The sequence below is a fragment of the Mytilus californianus genome, unplaced genomic scaffold (assembly GCF_021869535.1).
Source record: "Mytilus californianus isolate M0D057914Y unplaced genomic scaffold, xbMytCali1.0.p SCAF_13, whole genome shotgun sequence".
Taxonomy (NCBI): domain Eukaryota; kingdom Metazoa; phylum Mollusca; class Bivalvia; order Mytilida; family Mytilidae; genus Mytilus; species Mytilus californianus.
This window is the reverse complement of record NW_026262615.1, coordinates 35,007,145-35,025,274: the sequence shown is the minus strand read 5'-3', so window position 1 is coordinate 35,025,274 and position 18,130 is coordinate 35,007,145.

Below are 18,130 nucleotides of genomic sequence, written 5' to 3'. Positions count from 1 at the left end.
TCTATATATGTTGCTTATTTTTTAATAATTGTTAGTTTATTTATTTATATACTTATTAAATGCAAGGACGTAAACAGTTAATTGTATACTTACAAAAATGTTTGCCATACATTTAACTTAAAAATGTTGTGAACCCTGTGTGAAAATGTTTTTCGTATTTGAAAATTAGTAACGGAAAATCTTAAACGTAACCTAAAAAAATAAGAAGATGTGGTATAATTGCCAATGAGACAATCCACAGAAATAAAGCGGAGGCAAATTAACACATGCGTATTTTTGTTTTATGTCAGTTGGTTTAATTCGTTTTCTGTTGATATGTCCTAGTTTACTATTACCGTTGGAGCTGGGTTTTTTTTAATTTTCGTGCGAGTTACTCTATTAAACTTGGAAAAGCTTTTATAACCATAGCTTTGTACTGTACAATATAATTTTATATTATTAAACAATAATTTATTTTACATAGTGGTGCGTCTAAACACCACCAAGGTCGCCATAGTACATGAAGCTGATCATGATACTGCATTCAGTCTGTGTCGAGACAGTGTTAAACTATAAATAAAGTACCACCGTATAAAGATTTTCATTCAAACAATGTATCCTTATATTTATTTTCTAACCCATATATTATATATATATATATATATATATATATAGTACTTAGTGTATGGCGTAAATTTAAAATTTTCCGTTTTAGTTAAAATGATTGAGTTCAATGGCACGGGCTAGTAATCAACCGGGTCAACAGGTAACAAAATCAATGATCCATAACGTAAGAAAGTCTATTTTACAATTACACTCATGATTCTTAATAAAAATATGCCGTAGGGCTAAAAGTTAATAAAGAATTAATGAATTTATGTATACGTATTAGTATTTAAGTTGTTGATGTTTGACCGTCAGTTTTAATATATGCTATGTTTTATATTCAATAAAATAATGAATCTGAATCTATTATAGCTTAGTATGTGTAGTTTAAGGTTCTAACAATATTATATATTTCTAAACACTATACCAAAAGATAATGCAAAATATTTGAGCGCTGCATGGCAAACCATTATAAAAACATGTACAGTTCGGAAGTTTGTTCAATATTCAAAAGAAACTTTTCACTTCTCTACTTGTATAGTTTAGAGAGTATTCCTTTAAATTACGTCAGTTATATAAAGTGGTGTGTATTTGTATTCTATTTATTTGGCAAAATTGTATCACTATACATACATTTTGTATTTCACAACTATATATACTATAAGTTGTGAATTGTGATTGATTGTTGGTTGCTTAAAGTCCAGTGGCAAATATTTCATGCATGTTCAGGACGAACTGTGGGTTTCTGACATGGAACCCACCAGTGTATGTTTCATGTGGTATAATATTTAAAAGTAACTTAAATTTAATTAACATGAATTTTGAATAAATCGAAACATAACGGGAGCTAGCTATATATAGACGCATGGATCGCCCGGACCTATCAGTTCTTTTCTCTGTTTTGTCTTAAAAAATTAATGCTTTTTTTTATATTTCGATTTATTTTGTACTTTTATATGATTTACGATAACTGTGGTTTATACGTGCTGCCAGACGAAAGATTTCTATGTATCCTCTAGATGTCTTTTTTTTTTGTGGATTGGTTGCTTTGTCATTGACGTTTAACACAAAACTTTTATTAATTAAGTGTGATCTATGTAGAAATTCAAACGTACTTAAGAATGAAGGATGAAAATTCAGGCTTTAAATAAAAATGGTCATTAAATAGCCACACAATTAAAAGAATAAGAAAAATGTAAGTGTTGGAATAACATATACAATATATATGTGCATTGTCGGAAAATATAATTTTTATTTTACGAACTTTGGTAACTGGACAAAAAGAGAGGCGTACCAATCTTTTCACCTTTTGTGTAGCGAGTACAAATGAACTGATCCTAGTTATTTCGTATTCAAATTATCAAAATATCAATCTCTAACTTAATATGTAAACATAATACATGTAACAGCACCCCTTCTAGTCCTTAGTGGCATAGTATACGTCCTTAGTGCATTAAGGTAACACGATACCGAATGACGTTACGCCACGAGTTATCGTTCCTGACGTTATCGAATAACGTTCACACATACAAGCCAATGCAGCAGGTTCTGCAATCACAAAGTGATTAAATAATAAAAAAAATATTTTTGGTAATTCATTATGTGACATTTTTAACGGTAACTTTCCCTAGATGTAGAGTGCTGAGAGTTTTGATGCAATACGTAACGGTTAACTTATTTGACATAGATTGCTTTATCGTTTTCCGGCAATTCTTCTGCTCATTGTTAACCTTTAAAAATGTATTACTTTACTTTTAAATATTGTGTTTCTTTAATATTTAAGCATCTGCACGATTTATCTTATATATGTTTTTATGCATAACAGACTGAGTTTTAACACTTTATTTTATTCTTGGTTTATTTTTGCAATAAATACTTATTCATGATGCGCGCCGTATCGCCATGAAATTTTGTTTTGAAAGTCGAAATCTAATCTATAGACACTTGGGATGATGTGTGAAAAAACAACTATTAATTCATGTTATGTACCAAGTCAAGAATATGACGGCTGTTTATCATTCTTTCGGTGTATTTGAGCTTATGATTTCGTCATTTGATAAGGGACTTTTAAGTTTTGAATTTTTCTTTGAGTTTTGTTATTTTATTTTTTAGAATGTGTATTTTATCAGGATCATTATTTTCCCTCATAATTTTCACAACTAACAGAATGTTTAACCTTTTTTGACTGGTGCATCAAATTTGTCTTTTATAAACAACTGTTTTCCAAATTGTATTGTATCGTCCCGAACATGCATGAACTATTTGCCACTGAACGTTAAACAACCATCAAAAACCAAGCAATTATAAATCTGTTAACTGAATCAAATTTTTAAAGTACTCTATTTCTGCATGGATGCAGCGATGACACCACCATTGTCTTAAATGATGGAGTTAAAAACTCAGTAATTCAAATGAACCACACGTGAAATTTTTCATGTTATTTTCACGTGAACTTTACAAACATTTGGAGGTATTTTTCATGATTTTAATTAAATTTAGAATAAAGATATTATTTGAATAATCTTATTATAAAAATTTACGTGAATTCAACGTGTACCAAATTCCGTTGATTTATGCATGAACTATTATCATAAGATTTACGTGGAACCAACCAGTTCAATCAAGTTTCAAGTATATGCTTGTTTGGTGTGAAATTCAGACGAGATTAATGTGAGTGAAATTTCCATGTGCAGGACGAAATAAATTTATATCAGTAGAATTTCATATTGCATAACTAGGAAATTTACGAAACCCGACAGGGGAAATGAAAATAAAAAAACAACATTCAGATCCTGACACATATTTTGTTTTCCATATCTCTGAGTAGGAATAACGTTATATTCTGTATTCAATAACGTCATACGTTTTCGGTCAAATTCTAGGCATATCGATCAACTTTGAAGCCATTTATCTCAAAAACAAGGATGGTGACATATGAGTTTTTTTACGTGTATGGATTCAGTATGCAATCCTGGATATTATGTTAGTTTTTTGTTTTTCTCCGTATATAAGAACATATCCATCCATTGGAAAATCTAAAAAGGAAAGCCGAAAAAAAGCCATTACTCCTATATACCTATGTAAATTTGTCGCCAAAATTGACGTATTCCTATCAAAATACCAAGAAAACAAAAATGGTGACCCCCATTTTTTATAACATATTCCGATGTAATTCGATTCAAAGAACACGTGTGTCAAAAAGTTTGGAAATTGGGAGATATGCCATTCGGTATCGTGTTACCTTAAGGACTCCTTAGCAGTGTTTAGACGTACCGAAATTATAGAGCAGTCTAACAGCTCTAACTCAAAATGTGAACCATTCTATGTTGCGGGTTGGGGTCTACAATTTAGTTTGAAAGCTTCAATCATTCAAGTGTTTTATCCTTTTAATTTGGACTAAATCACTACTTTACCTTAAATTTCACACACACACACATTTGCGGTACGTCTAAACACCGCTCAGGACCTCCTGAGTGCACTCAGGACATGAAAAATATGTTTTTGTTAGTGGTGAAGGTATGCATTCGATAGATAATTTAATTCTTCATCTTATAATTTTTGTTTTGATAAAATCAATTTAATATTTAAAAAGTTATTAAGGTTTTCATCGGTACGCGCCGTTTTTATGAAATATATCAGGCATGACCGATGATTATAGTGAATACCAATTATCATGTTGATTAGGTCGTTTGATCTTTAATAATTAGGAGTGATTAGTGATGGTAATTACCTCATACAAGTAAGCTTGGCAAACAAACAAAATCAAGATGTCTTTTGAAAAATAAAGAACAATGAAGATATATTGTTTTAGAAAAAAACCGTTAAATAAACATTTTTCTTTTTGTTTGTAATAATTGAAGCCAGTCGAGAAATATGAGAAATCTACATATATAGTTGGGAAATTTTCATTCAATTCATTTCATTTCATTAACTTAATAGATAAAAAAAATATCGTTATTATTTTCTTTGTATAGATTTTCGTATTTTATTAAAATTCCGTGCAATAAAAAGTTTAGTTTTATTCTTAGTTCAAAAATTAAGAAGAATAATTCTTTCGTATTTTCATATCTCTAGATATATTACAATAGACTTTAATTGCATTGTTCCATAGTAAAAAAAAGAATCGGTGAAACACCATTAATAATTTACTTTCAAGCTAACAGTTAATCTGATCACTCACTAAAAATAGCGTTGAATTAAAAAAAAAAAATATTGGTATCATTGCGTTCTAATTCTTATTTATATAATTGTGTGTGTGTGTGTTTTGTTCTATTTTCTTGTCTTTGAGATTCATTCAAATAATTAACACTTTTTGACCAATGAGAGGCTGTGTATGTATAACATAACGATTCAATCAAAATTTCATTTAGTTAAGATTTATTCCCCTATTGAAACTCGTTCTTGTCCAGTAATAAATCCCTTGAACGAGTTTGAAAAGGGAAATAAATTTGTCATACTTTTCATGAATTAAGATTTAGTTTTGTAAATGGAAGCCGTTCTTAACTGTAGAAGCCGTACTTGCCAAAATACGCCTTTCAAATAATCAAATCTCATATAGTTAGTGTTCTTTCTCATTTTTATCGTTCTTGTCCAGTAATTTCATTCTTGAGTAATACGAATGTTTTAAAAATCCTCATTTATTAAGATTTATCTTTCTCATTAAAGTTGTTCTTGTCTAGCTGTGATACAAGCCTTGAACGAATTCCCATGTGAAAATAAATTCTGAAAAATTAATTTGTCTCCGTTTTCTGAAAATTATCATATTTGAGTATTATTTCTAAATAATTTGTAAGTAAACGAAATCCGTTCAAACCACGACTAAGTCTTCGTGCACAGAGTTTGAAGTGCCAATACCCCAAAAACTTGCTCGTAAGAAAAACAAAAGGAAAAGACCAAGGACAGCACGTACGCAGCCAAGATATTAGACTTAGCAAATCATATAAATAAATACTGATCTGTCTTATTAAGGTTAAGTTCTAAATATTGTCATTGAAAATATAGGACCAGTTCATAATTTCAATAAATTTGTTATCTATATCAAGGCTGTGAAGATCTTGAATAAATTTTGAACAATCATGAAAAAGGTTATATCGAATATCGTCATAAAGTGTGCATTCCATAAGGAAATGTTTTTCAGTCCCTACACTGCAACTTTCACAAAACTTAATAACACCGTGTTATTCATTTTAAACGTAACACAGTACTAACAACACAATTCATAAACAACAATAAAGATAATCCAATCAATTTTGTTGATTGGATAATTCACATCTCAGTAGTTGTGTAATCAGTGACACGTGCCCTCATTATTTCATAAGAATTATCTATCTAAGTTCGATTTCAAATTGTACCAAAATTTAACTCTTAAATAAGCAGCGTGTGACGAATATATTCATCCATCCTGTGTACAAATACGATGACTATAAAGGGTCCTGAGTGCACATTGTATGTCCTGAGTGCACTCAGGAGGTCCTGAGCGGTGTTTAGACGTACCCCACACATTTGTCACACACACACAAAAAATTCACACAGCCGTTTGCTCAATATGGAAGCGAAGTAACAGTATAGATAGATATAAGAAGATGTGGTATGAGTGCCAATGAGACAACTCTCCGTCAAAGTCACAATTTGTAAAAGTAAACCATTATAGGTAAAAATAAGTTAAAGACTTTATTTAGTTGTACAATAATTGGCTGATTGCAGGGCTAATTCCTATATTTGTTCCAAGTTTTTAAAATCACAGGTTTTGGATGTCATCGATTTCACCGTTCCCGGTGTAAAACAGTCCCGGACTACCAACGCGGACTTATGTTACGAACTAAAACCACTATCACACAGTTTTTACAAGCGGAGCCCGCGTTATTACTAATAATGTCATACAGGCAGTTTTGTATTATCCGTCTTTTGTTTAGCCGGACTCGTTTACTGACAGAAAGAGCCTAAATATTAATATTACCAAAAAAATACTTTATGTACAATTATTTGTCATGTATTCGTCAAACTTTATTTATTTATTTGATTATTCAAATTAAATTAACCCCACAATTCACGTGTCAATAAATACGAAAGGAAATTATACATTTATAAACAGATGTAATGGTTATACAATATACATTCATGTACACGTAATAAACGAATTTGGTAATTGTCATTATTTGTCGGGAATACACGTACTTGTCATACTTATCCCCATATTTTAATTAACTGCTTTCCCCAAGGGCTTATTTCATACGGCAAGGAGAGATTACTAGAATAGTTTGATTGGTTTTAAGCTTTTATTTCGTACCAAACTGTATTTGTTACAAAATCAGATATATTGTACTCATTCTTCATTTATCTGTACAAAAAAAAAAACACAAACGAGAACTAGAGAACGAAGTCGACCAATACACAAATAACACTCATTTTTAAATAAGCTTTTTTATTATACATGCTTGTTCAGGTGTTTATTTTATCTTGAATTTAATCAAAATACACAAAAAAAAAGTTTTTATGTCCTAATGTTACGTATTTTCTCACGTATTTGACAAATATATTTGGACATTTTACTTGAAAATCGTCGTTTTTAGCGTCGTAAGTATGCAGCAACGGATGCAGACATAATAATGCCTTTTGTGTGTATGAACAATATTCTTTAATTGTTATAAATTTCAATGATTTCTACTGGCGATCTAACGAAATATTAACAAAAACTTTTGCCTGGTATTTTTAAAGACATCGAATAGAATTCCGGTCATTACGGAATATGATCTTCAAAGATACAATTTACCAAAAAGAAGTAACAAATACATTATTTTTACATATATATATATCAAAGTGATTTTCGATCATCAATGAAGGTTTTCTATGTGAAACTTGCTATATTTTCCAGGAATGCAGTAGAGTTTATTTGATTTTAAAACACGTACAAATCGATCTATACTATTTAAAATTGCAAACCGCAAGCTGAAATCGTACCAAGTGATTCTTATTTTTGCACACGACATCTAGGCTGTCGTCCCTCCTCTAATAGTAGACGGTTCTCTTGGATAGGGACATTGTGCATTCAACCGTGGATTATATAAAATATCTGTAATAAACAAAATTTTAATGTTTTGATCGTGTAATGTCTTAATTTTTAAGGTTACGCGGGTTCGGTATTAAGCGAACACAATTGGTATGAACACTCTTCCGTATACGTGTAGAATATATTAAAGAAACTTTCAATTACAAAGTTTTTTTCGAGGATTTTTAAAGTTACAAATAAAAATCCTTTTTATGTTTTTGAAATAGGCTTTTAATGTCCATTCTCAATTTTATTTTAATGTAGAAAATATGTCATTTATATATAAAGTGCATGTAATTCTTTATGCTAGTAATCCACAAATGAAATTGCATAAATCACAAAGGTCTCTAAACGAAGATTGCCAAATCAAATCTATACTATATATACTTATAAAATGTTAACAAGTCTAGAAAATGTTTATACTGTACATTAAATAAAGTTGAAGATGAGATACACTTTGTGACTGAATGTCCACTATATGTTGATAACAGAAATGAGTTTTTACTGAAATTTCTCTAACTTGTAATAATTTTCAATCTTTGGACAATTTTTCAAAGTCTTCATGGCTATTTACACAAGAAAATTTAAATATGTATAAATGTTTGGGAAAGTATTTATCTAAAAATCTTGAGAGAAGGAGAAGTTCAAAGATAATAAATGCAAATTAGCCACAAATACACATATTTTGAGTGGTATATGATTTTGAATGGTATATTTCAAAGATGTGAATTGTATTATCTGGTTCTGTCCTGGCCTTTTATAGCATTTTTAATAGTATTAAACGGTGTTGTTTTCTTAAATGTCTCTAATTTATGTCTAATCTTATGTACTTGTATGTAATGTGATGAAAGCTCTTTATAGGGCCCTTTAATTGGAAATGAAATATTCTTATTCTTATTCTTATACGCAATTCAAATTTTCATCATTTAATTTACAAGTCACTGCACTTGGAATGTTTAGGTTTTATGTGGTGTGCAAAGTAAGGGTGGAATACCATAGTACGTGTCAAAAGAGAGAATATTTTTCGATTAAAACACACCCGGGAACAGCAAGAAAGTTGACCAAAGAAGTTGTGGGAACTTTACTGATTTTATCATATATATTTCTGATAGTTTTCCCGACCTATTCACATATTTTCAAACTTGAAAGGTGACCTATTTCAGCGGCACGCGCCTTGAACATGTACACGTGACAGTTGTAAGTAACAGGTCATCTCAAAGATACCATAATTAGAATAAAAGGTTAAAGTACTTACAAAATATGTCATCTTGTAGAATGTGAATTGAAAAATATATTATTTTCAAATTCGCAGTCCAAGTCAACGGAAAATCTCTGTCACAAACAATTTTCATGCTATAAATCCAATCCAACAATATCATTTTAAACACACACTAGCTGGCCTTTTCATTAATTTAGATAATACAAATTTAGCTAAATTTTGTGTATTCACATCAACAGACAAATCCAACACTTATCCTAGACGTTATTAATACTCACTTCAAATTTTGATTTACAATTTATTGATACGGATGACAACACTTATGTAATAAAATAAATATTTAAATTTTAATTGGATGCCCATGCAGTGGTGTTGCAATGCCATAAAACTGGTAATAGAAAGCTATCTGTTAGTGGCGGATCCAGAGGGGGGCGTAGAGGGCGTTTGGGATAAAAATTGCTTTTTTGTCTTTCTTCGTGTCGTTCGTATTGTCGCATATCTTGTTGACAACAAGAAATCTGTGAGGTTATTCTAACTAACCATACAACAAACGATAATTTTTCCATGTCAGTTTCAGAATTTATCTAAATTCCGTCAAGGCTTGTAATACTGGACCCGTATGCATCAAGCTACTTAAGTTGAGATTTGTTCCAAATGGACGGATGCATGCAATCATTTTGGCTAGTAGTCCATACATGAAATTGCATTAAACATAAAGGTCTCAAAAAGAAGATTTTTAAATCAAATCTAGTCCTCAATTCATCTTTTTATCCTTTGCAAGTGATTCGGACACTTTAAAACAGCGTAATGGTACAAATGTAACATGTCATCTGACAGATGCTAATTCCTTACAAAATACGGCATCTTAGAGAACAGGAATTAACAAATACACTATTTTTAAATTTGCAAATCCAATTCACACGGAAGATCACTGTCACAATCCCTGACCACTGATTCATCACCAGATTTAACACAGATCACATTCATACGATTTTCAAAATAGAAATATATTCCAACAATATCATACAACTTAGGCACGCATATGCTTATGAAGCCTTTTCGTTATTTTAGAAATACGTATACAAAATTGTGTGCAATATTAATATTGTATATTTAATACTACTGTTCTGGCATAGATACATCATTCACTTATCCGAGACGTTTCTGAATCTCACTTCCAATTTGCAATTTGGATAAATTCTGTATTGATACGGATGACAACACAAGACTAAAGTAAAGACCATAAATTTCCGTGGGAATTTCAAGTGGAAGCCCAGTGGTGTTATTAAAAACAGAAAACTTTTCGTTTGTTACAAAACAATCTTGATACATTGGTAAGATAATACTAATTGATTGATTGTTGGTGTTTAACGCTACTTTCAGCACTATTGTGCCATATCGTGACGGTCAAAAAAGGGAGTTCCCCCCTCCCCCTTTATTTGTAACCTTACCTTTTTTTTTTATCATTTGTTTTCGTCCAGAAATGTATGAAATATTTGCTACTGGACATTACGCAAACATCAATCATGAATCACCTAACACATATCTAAGGGAAGCCTTTTATGCATGCATTAACGTGTTTAAAGATTGAATAATCAATTAATTACAAAATATATTGTGTTGCCAAAAAAAAAAAAAAAAAAAAACTTTATAACATTTATAAATACATTTAAACCATTCGTTGATTTATCAAAATGTTTGGAAATATATATAAGTAGCAGTAAACATAAAAGAAGAACTTAGAAGAAAAGAAATATATATATATATATATAAGCGTGCATTGTGGATGCAACATTGCAGATAATACTTTTTAAAAATTCATATTATAAAACGTAGTGCTTTTTTTGTATTTTTATAGAAAATACTAAAAGACAAAAGAAAACCCTCTTAGATAAACAAAACGTCTTAAAGGGAAACTTCGCAAAAAAATGAAAAATTGATATTATGTTGATTATGTATAAAAAACCACAAATTCATAAATATTAAAGTTTAATTCTGCTAGATAAGAGATCACCGTCGATTTTAAATTTAGAGTATCACTTCTCCGCGTGCGGCCATTTTGACATCATCCCTGAATAAAAACCACGATATATCTATAAACCACAAAGGACCAAAACAAGCAGTAACCTAACGTAGCCGTAATTGAGTGTCGATATCTTGTCAAGCGTACGGTTGTTTTACCCGACAAAGAAAGCCTAAACAGTTTCCCGGGTCACACAAAAAGATTATAATAGACATGGTTGTGCATGCAACCTTTCCTAACTAACTTGATACGGAAAATGTAATTATATATAATTTTTTTTGAATAACTAGTACTATGGTCTGTCGTTTTGAAACTGTTTTTTTTACTAAGTTTTTGAAACAAGAAATGTTAATGGAAATTAGTTTAAAAATGTTTTCGAAAATCTAGTGTGTTCATAATTCATTTATGTAATAATCTTATTTAAATAAATTCGGACCTTCCCTTATCTGATCACCAGCATTGCTAAAGGAATTGTTCCCAGAGGTATTGTGAGTTGACACGTCCAGTTATTCAAGCAATTTCCTGTCGGGCTTTAAAACTCTTATTACACAATTACATAAAGCAAGTTCGTGCATCACTTCACCTCTGAGGGTATTGAGAAGTGTACACGGCCGATAACTTGTAACTTTCCATTTTGAAACTATCAGGTGAATATACATCTTTGTCTTGCGTGTCCGATAGTGATATGCTAGTCTTTACTAAACCATAGATATAATAGCCATTATATATATATGACTAAACTCATACGCTTGTTTGCAAATAACATTTATGGTGTAAAGAACATTTATGAAAATCTAAATAATTCCAAAAAAGGATTTGATAAAATAAAAATATATTTACATATTTTCCAAACGTAAATTGGGGAAAATGTAAGTAATTACTCGTTGTCAATAATTATGGACATTTTGAAACGTACAAATATTGATTTAACAAAATGTACGCACTTGTCGATCATTGGATTATACGCCTAGATAGAAGGTTACGGAACTATAGATAGTCGCAATTTAGAATATATACATGTGTATTGAATATACGAGAGAAACATCCAAAACCAATCTGATTTAAATACAGGTCGATATCTAAGTGTCTCATAAGTCTATTCTAAGGCTGGATATTTGATCTCTGTTTTTATTATGAATTGTTGTATATATATATTGTTTGATCAAATATGTGACACTATAATAAAATAATTATTTATTTATTTATTTTATTTATTTTATTTATTTTATTTATTTTATTTATTTTATTTATTTTATTTATTTTATTTATTTTATTTATTTTATTTATTTTATTTATTTATTTAATTATATCTAACTTGCTTTGGTTCATCAAAGTTATGCACATAGTAAAATCACAGATTTTTATTTCCATAAGATTATTTTGAACAGTTTAAGAAAGTCGTCATCATCTCAATGGTTGTGTATTATATATAATAATGTAATAATGTGAACATGGTTCTATTATACCTCATGTCAATTTTCCTGTTCCGACATGCATGTAATATATATGCCACTGGACGTACACTAATGATCCCCAAAAAGCTTATTTGAAGAAATAAAGAAACTTCACTCCGAATTGACTGATAGTAGATGTGTTAACGTCTGGTCAGCTAGAAGGTTGATTAATTTATTTAGTTAGCTTAAAAGGGAGGGGGGATAAACCATTCCTAATATTGCACTTATACATAAAATATTAAATGAGAGTAATATAAGAGAAAATATAAATACGAAAAGTCGCATATCTGGTAAAAAAAAGTCTCACTGGCAACTATAGAATTTCACGTACAATTGTCATTCTTAATCGAAATAACGGACAGTCATTAAAATACATGCATGTACACTTTGATAAAAAGGGGTGCTGCAGTTGCATATTATTCATCATAAATCTATTTCAAGTATATACTTTCCTGTCATTCTTATAAGTTAACGCAGAGACATGTAACTTTACATCTCTAGTTAACGACAATCAACCATATAAATATTTGAATCTGATGTGACTTACCGTTCATCTCTTTCTTTTTTCATCTTTTTTTTTTTATTTGGGCAGGTACACAAACATTGTAATGTTAGATATACTGTTCCTAGGTTGAGAGGGGGCGGTGGTTGGGGGTGAAGTATATCGAAAGTTACAAAACAAGAACGTTGTATTTATGAATTTACATGAAAAATTCTGATCTTGGGCGTATGTTTCTTTTTTTTTTTAAGTTCAGTGATTTAAATTGAGAGAAAAAAATATAGTCAGAATTTAAATCGTACCGGCAATTTCCACCTAAGACTCCTCTAAAATCATGAATGGTCATGCTTCACAATCATCAGAATTTTCTTTGCATTGGTACATTCTGTATCGGTAGTGATTTACCTTGACATTTCCGGGTATAACAGAGCTACTTGTATATTACCTGTATGTGGTTAGATGACGTCCCATGAGGTCTTACGTATACAGGTTCACATTTATAATGGTTTCTGATATAACAAGGTTTTATGACATTCACACTTCTGCATGTTCTATATACCAAAATCTTATCTGATTTTCAGACCAAACGAGGATATGAATATTTTCCAGGAAAAATATTGAGTATCAAAGTATCAAATTAATTTCGGGATTTTTTTCTTTCTTGGTATTAAATCACAGAAACTTAAAGAAAATACTGCTTGTCCGCTTTAGGTGTATTCTTGTCAGTTAAGACTGACATATATGTCTCTGGTATAAAGTGGGTTTATGAATGAATGATAAGTCTTGCAAAGGTAGAAGATATAAATCACATTGAAAATTGATTCCTCCGGTCTGTCTCCATTCAAAAAAGGATAGTTGACGTTAGATTGATTCTGTTATTTTTTTTAAACATCGTTGGTCAAATAGCTAAAGTATGTATACGTTGTGAGATTTTAAATATTTTAATAAGGGCATTCCCGATTAGGTAAATGTAGATCGCTGTGGACGGACCAAGCTATGTATATTAATCATGTAACCGCGATAATTTTCTCTAAACATTGAAATATTCACGGTTAATACCCATGATAATTTGAAAAAGTAAGTACAGTGTTTGGTTTATACGCTCGTTTTCGTGGGCCATTTTTATTTGTAAAATTATTTAATTGAAAGTAATTCAGAATTTCGATGTTACAACAAAATACTCACCTATCTATTTTAAAATTAAGCTTACGCAAAATATAAAAGATATACATGTATATAATAATAACGGCGATTCAGGTATTTTGCCACCATATTCCTCCCCAAATAATTAATGTTTTTATCATTCATACGAAATGTTGTTCACACCTGTAACGGTGAACCGTGTTGGCTTAAATTCACTGAGTGAAGATCAAAAGAATAGAATTACAGAATGCTAATCTTTTAATTACCTTGAATTTAACCACGCATTCAACAGGTGGTCACTTAGTGTCACAGTACAATACACATTGTATTTACACAGTACTACACTGAAGTAAAAGCCTTCAGGTGAGAATACAAACATGCATTTGTAAAACAATATCAGTTATATATGTTTGTTCAAAATATCCGTCGGAAAAAAAATTCATGAAAATATATTCTATTATATGATTTACTTTTATTACTATAATCATATCAGAAATCCTTTAAATATAAATTGTACATTTTAATTTTGAAAGTTGCACGGCGGATCACTTTACTTTCTTAATTATTAGTTGGTTAATAGCTACGCCAAAAGTCGTCGATGCGCTTTAAATCGCGTAATTAGATGATTAACGAACAAGACTTACAACGAGATTTATTCACTCCCGGCATGCAAAAAGACTTAAACTACGTCACATAAGTCAGGAAGTTGGAATAAATTAAATTATTAATTCCCAATTTTCTTCTTTATTAGTGTTCATATCCAGATAAAACTTGGTAAATATGTTTTTTATGGTATTATGAACATAATAAGATGAAAAGTAAAAAATCGCGAATTTTCCCTTTAAATGGCCATTTCATTTTATATTATTTCAGAATTTGAACATCTGTGTCCCTGGATCTGAACAAGAATTTGTTCAATCTAAATTGTATCATGTCATGGCATTGTGAATTATTACTTATTAAATATGATATCATGCTACATAATGTCATTTCCGTACTTGATATAAAAAATCAAATAACTATTTAATTAGTTGGCACGCGCCGATGTTGTCGACACGGTAAGTATGTTTATCAACGAATACGCGTTATCTCTGTGGTCAAGCGTAACCGGGAGTTTAAAACATGCGTTTTTAATTGGAAAGATAAAACCCAACCCGACGGTCCCTAGATAATTGCATATAACTAAATTGGAACTACATGTATTTAAAACAATGACAAATTCAATATAAAGAAATATCTTCGGACGAATTTTCGAGAATCGAAATTTAAAGTGTAAAATAATTAATCGTTTTATTTCTATTACATGGAGTCTTTTTTTAAATAATACACATTTAAGTGGTTGTCATTCTCTTTCGCTCTCTCTCTATGATGTTTTTGCAGACAAAAAAAATTCGCTGAATTAATCTTAATAGTCAGACATTAAACTCTCTCTCAGAACTTTTTGCATTAAAATTTAATTGGATGAAATTCAATAAGTATGTTATTATTCTCATCACTTCTAAGGATAACCTTAATAATGTTTGATTTTTGACAGAATTTTATATATTGTAGAATTCGTTCTTTTTGTAGACACTTATACTGTATGAAGATGATTCGTTCCAACTTTTATGAAGAAATCACCGACGTTTTTCTTATTTAAACTACATAAATATACAAAAAAAAAAATGCCTTTTTTTTCTAAAATCAATTTCTTTTCATAAAAATGAATTATTAACAAAGAATTGTAACACAAATGTAGAGGCTTATTTTGTAACGAAGATATTTCAAATCTCTTTACCGAAATCTGCATATGTTTATCTTTTGAAACAAAAAAGTTAAGGATGTCTGTTCAAAGGACAGAAATGTCCAAGAAACCGAAATTTTAAGTAAATGTTGAAAATTTCGAACCCATTTATCTTTTAAATCTAGCACACGAAGATATGCTTTTTATTTCATATTCAAATTGATTGGGTAAGAAATCGCTTGAATGCAAACTTTCGTAAAAAAATCACCGTGGGATCAAAACTGTATCGTATGCCCATAATTGCCCTAAAGCTTAATGTCATCGGCAGATTATGAGGGTCTGGAGAGGGGTTCATTATTTCTGTATTCTATTATTTACATGAAAATATACTTTTTATTTCATATTCAAATTGATTTGGTTAGAAATAGCTTGAATGCAAACTTTCGTAAAAAAAAAATATCGTGAGATCAAAACTGTATCGTATGCCCATAATTGCCCTAAAGCTTAATGTCAGACTATGAGGGTCTGGAGAGGGATTCATTATTTCTGTTTTCTATTATTTTTATGCCATTTTTCTCTATTCTGTATACTTTTGCCCATTATTCTTTATTCCTTATATTTTAGTACCTCTTCATTCTCCATTTTTTATTTGTTTGATCATTTTCTCTATTCTTTATATTTTTGTCAACTATTCTCTATTCTGTAAGCCCCCATCCACACCCTCGTGTATAAGGGAAGACGATAAACATTTTAGTATACATACCACCCGTTGTCACTTCTCACCTGACACAGGATTTATATATTTATTACGTAATACTAACGAACGTTATATTATCGATATAGAAAATTCAGTAGAATATAATCTGTATCAATGCACTGGCATGTTAAAGGTATTTTGATCTGACAAGAATACATTTGTTTATTTTATTTTTAGTTTATTTAGTTATATTTGTTCATGTTTTAGGTTAGAACAATGCACAAAACCATCGTATTTTCTAAAAATCTCTAAAACGTGCTGATTTTGGAACCTATATCAAAAGATTGGTATTACCTAGCTTTTGGGGTTTTAAAAAATATTCATTTAGTAATCAATTTTTGGCTTTTTTATATTTATATCAAAATTGAAATTCAAGGCCATATTTGCCAAAGAGAACAAGGTTAACAATTATCCAAAGTGCGACATGCGGAAAGATGGTTCGTTTTCCCTAAAAAAATCAAAATTTTGAAGTAACGAATCTTTAAAGGTTACGTCACGTTAATATATTTTGAATGAAAAGGTGCAACTGGATGCACCCCTAAACAAAAAATTAAAAACTAAAATGGCGGGTATGCGTCAATCAGACAGCAATCCAACACAAACACAAGTAAGTTATCTGACATCTAGAATTAAGAGGTTTAAGCATAACCTGTGCTGGTATCAACTTTCAGAGTTCTGAGTAAAATTCTATATACGCATGTAGGACTTTGAACCGTGAAATAAACGCATTCCCTAAACACATACGGGTCCACAGACTCTTCTTATTATAATATAACGGTAAACGAGGATCTCAATGAGAGGAACAAGTTAAAGAAAAATGTTAACGCAGAATTATTTCCACATCCAGAAAATCAAAGAGGACGATCTCTCATTTACTACGCAACTGTAACTAATAGATACATAGACAATAACACTAGTGAATGCAAATGTATGTACTGAATTTGAAACAAATATACTGCACATCTGTAGATTTTAATCTAGCTTTCACGCGTCATATCTGAGACTGCTATATGTGTTATAGTAGTCTCAGGTCATACAGACCATCGCACACCATCGGACGGCCCACTGCACTTCGGCGCAGACCATCTAACTTCAGCGTGACAATCAGACTTCAGGGTCCCCATTGCACCTCCGACTGATACATATATATATATACACTTCTTTTTACTTGATTTCAATAATTGCAAACACTTTTCATACCGATTTCCTGATAATGGTTTTTATTGTACTAAAGTATTAATTGTTATTACCGCGGATATTGCCCGAGGAAAATATGAGTTTATCTAAAGGTATAAAAATCTTCATAGCTGATATATTTTGATGCTTATGTTACAAACAAAAATATATAACAAACATTTCGTAAATTGTCAGTATATAAATTCAGAAAAAAATATTAAGAAATGAAGGTTTTAGCTCCCTCAGACTAAGTTGGCCTTTGATGAATTTAGCTCTTATGTAAAAATAAGGAGATGTGGTATAATTGCCAATGAGACAACTATTCAAGTAAGTTCAATCAAGAGGATGTATAAGCAGTTGCATGTATATAAAGGCAATCGTGCTTAAAGTGTTGTTTTGTGAGGGGATCAAGACGTAGGGATGTGAATGAGTGGTTTATGTGTGCAATAATTTCGGCCTCCTAATTATAGTGTAAATCTGCAGTTGTTTCATGTAGTTGATATACA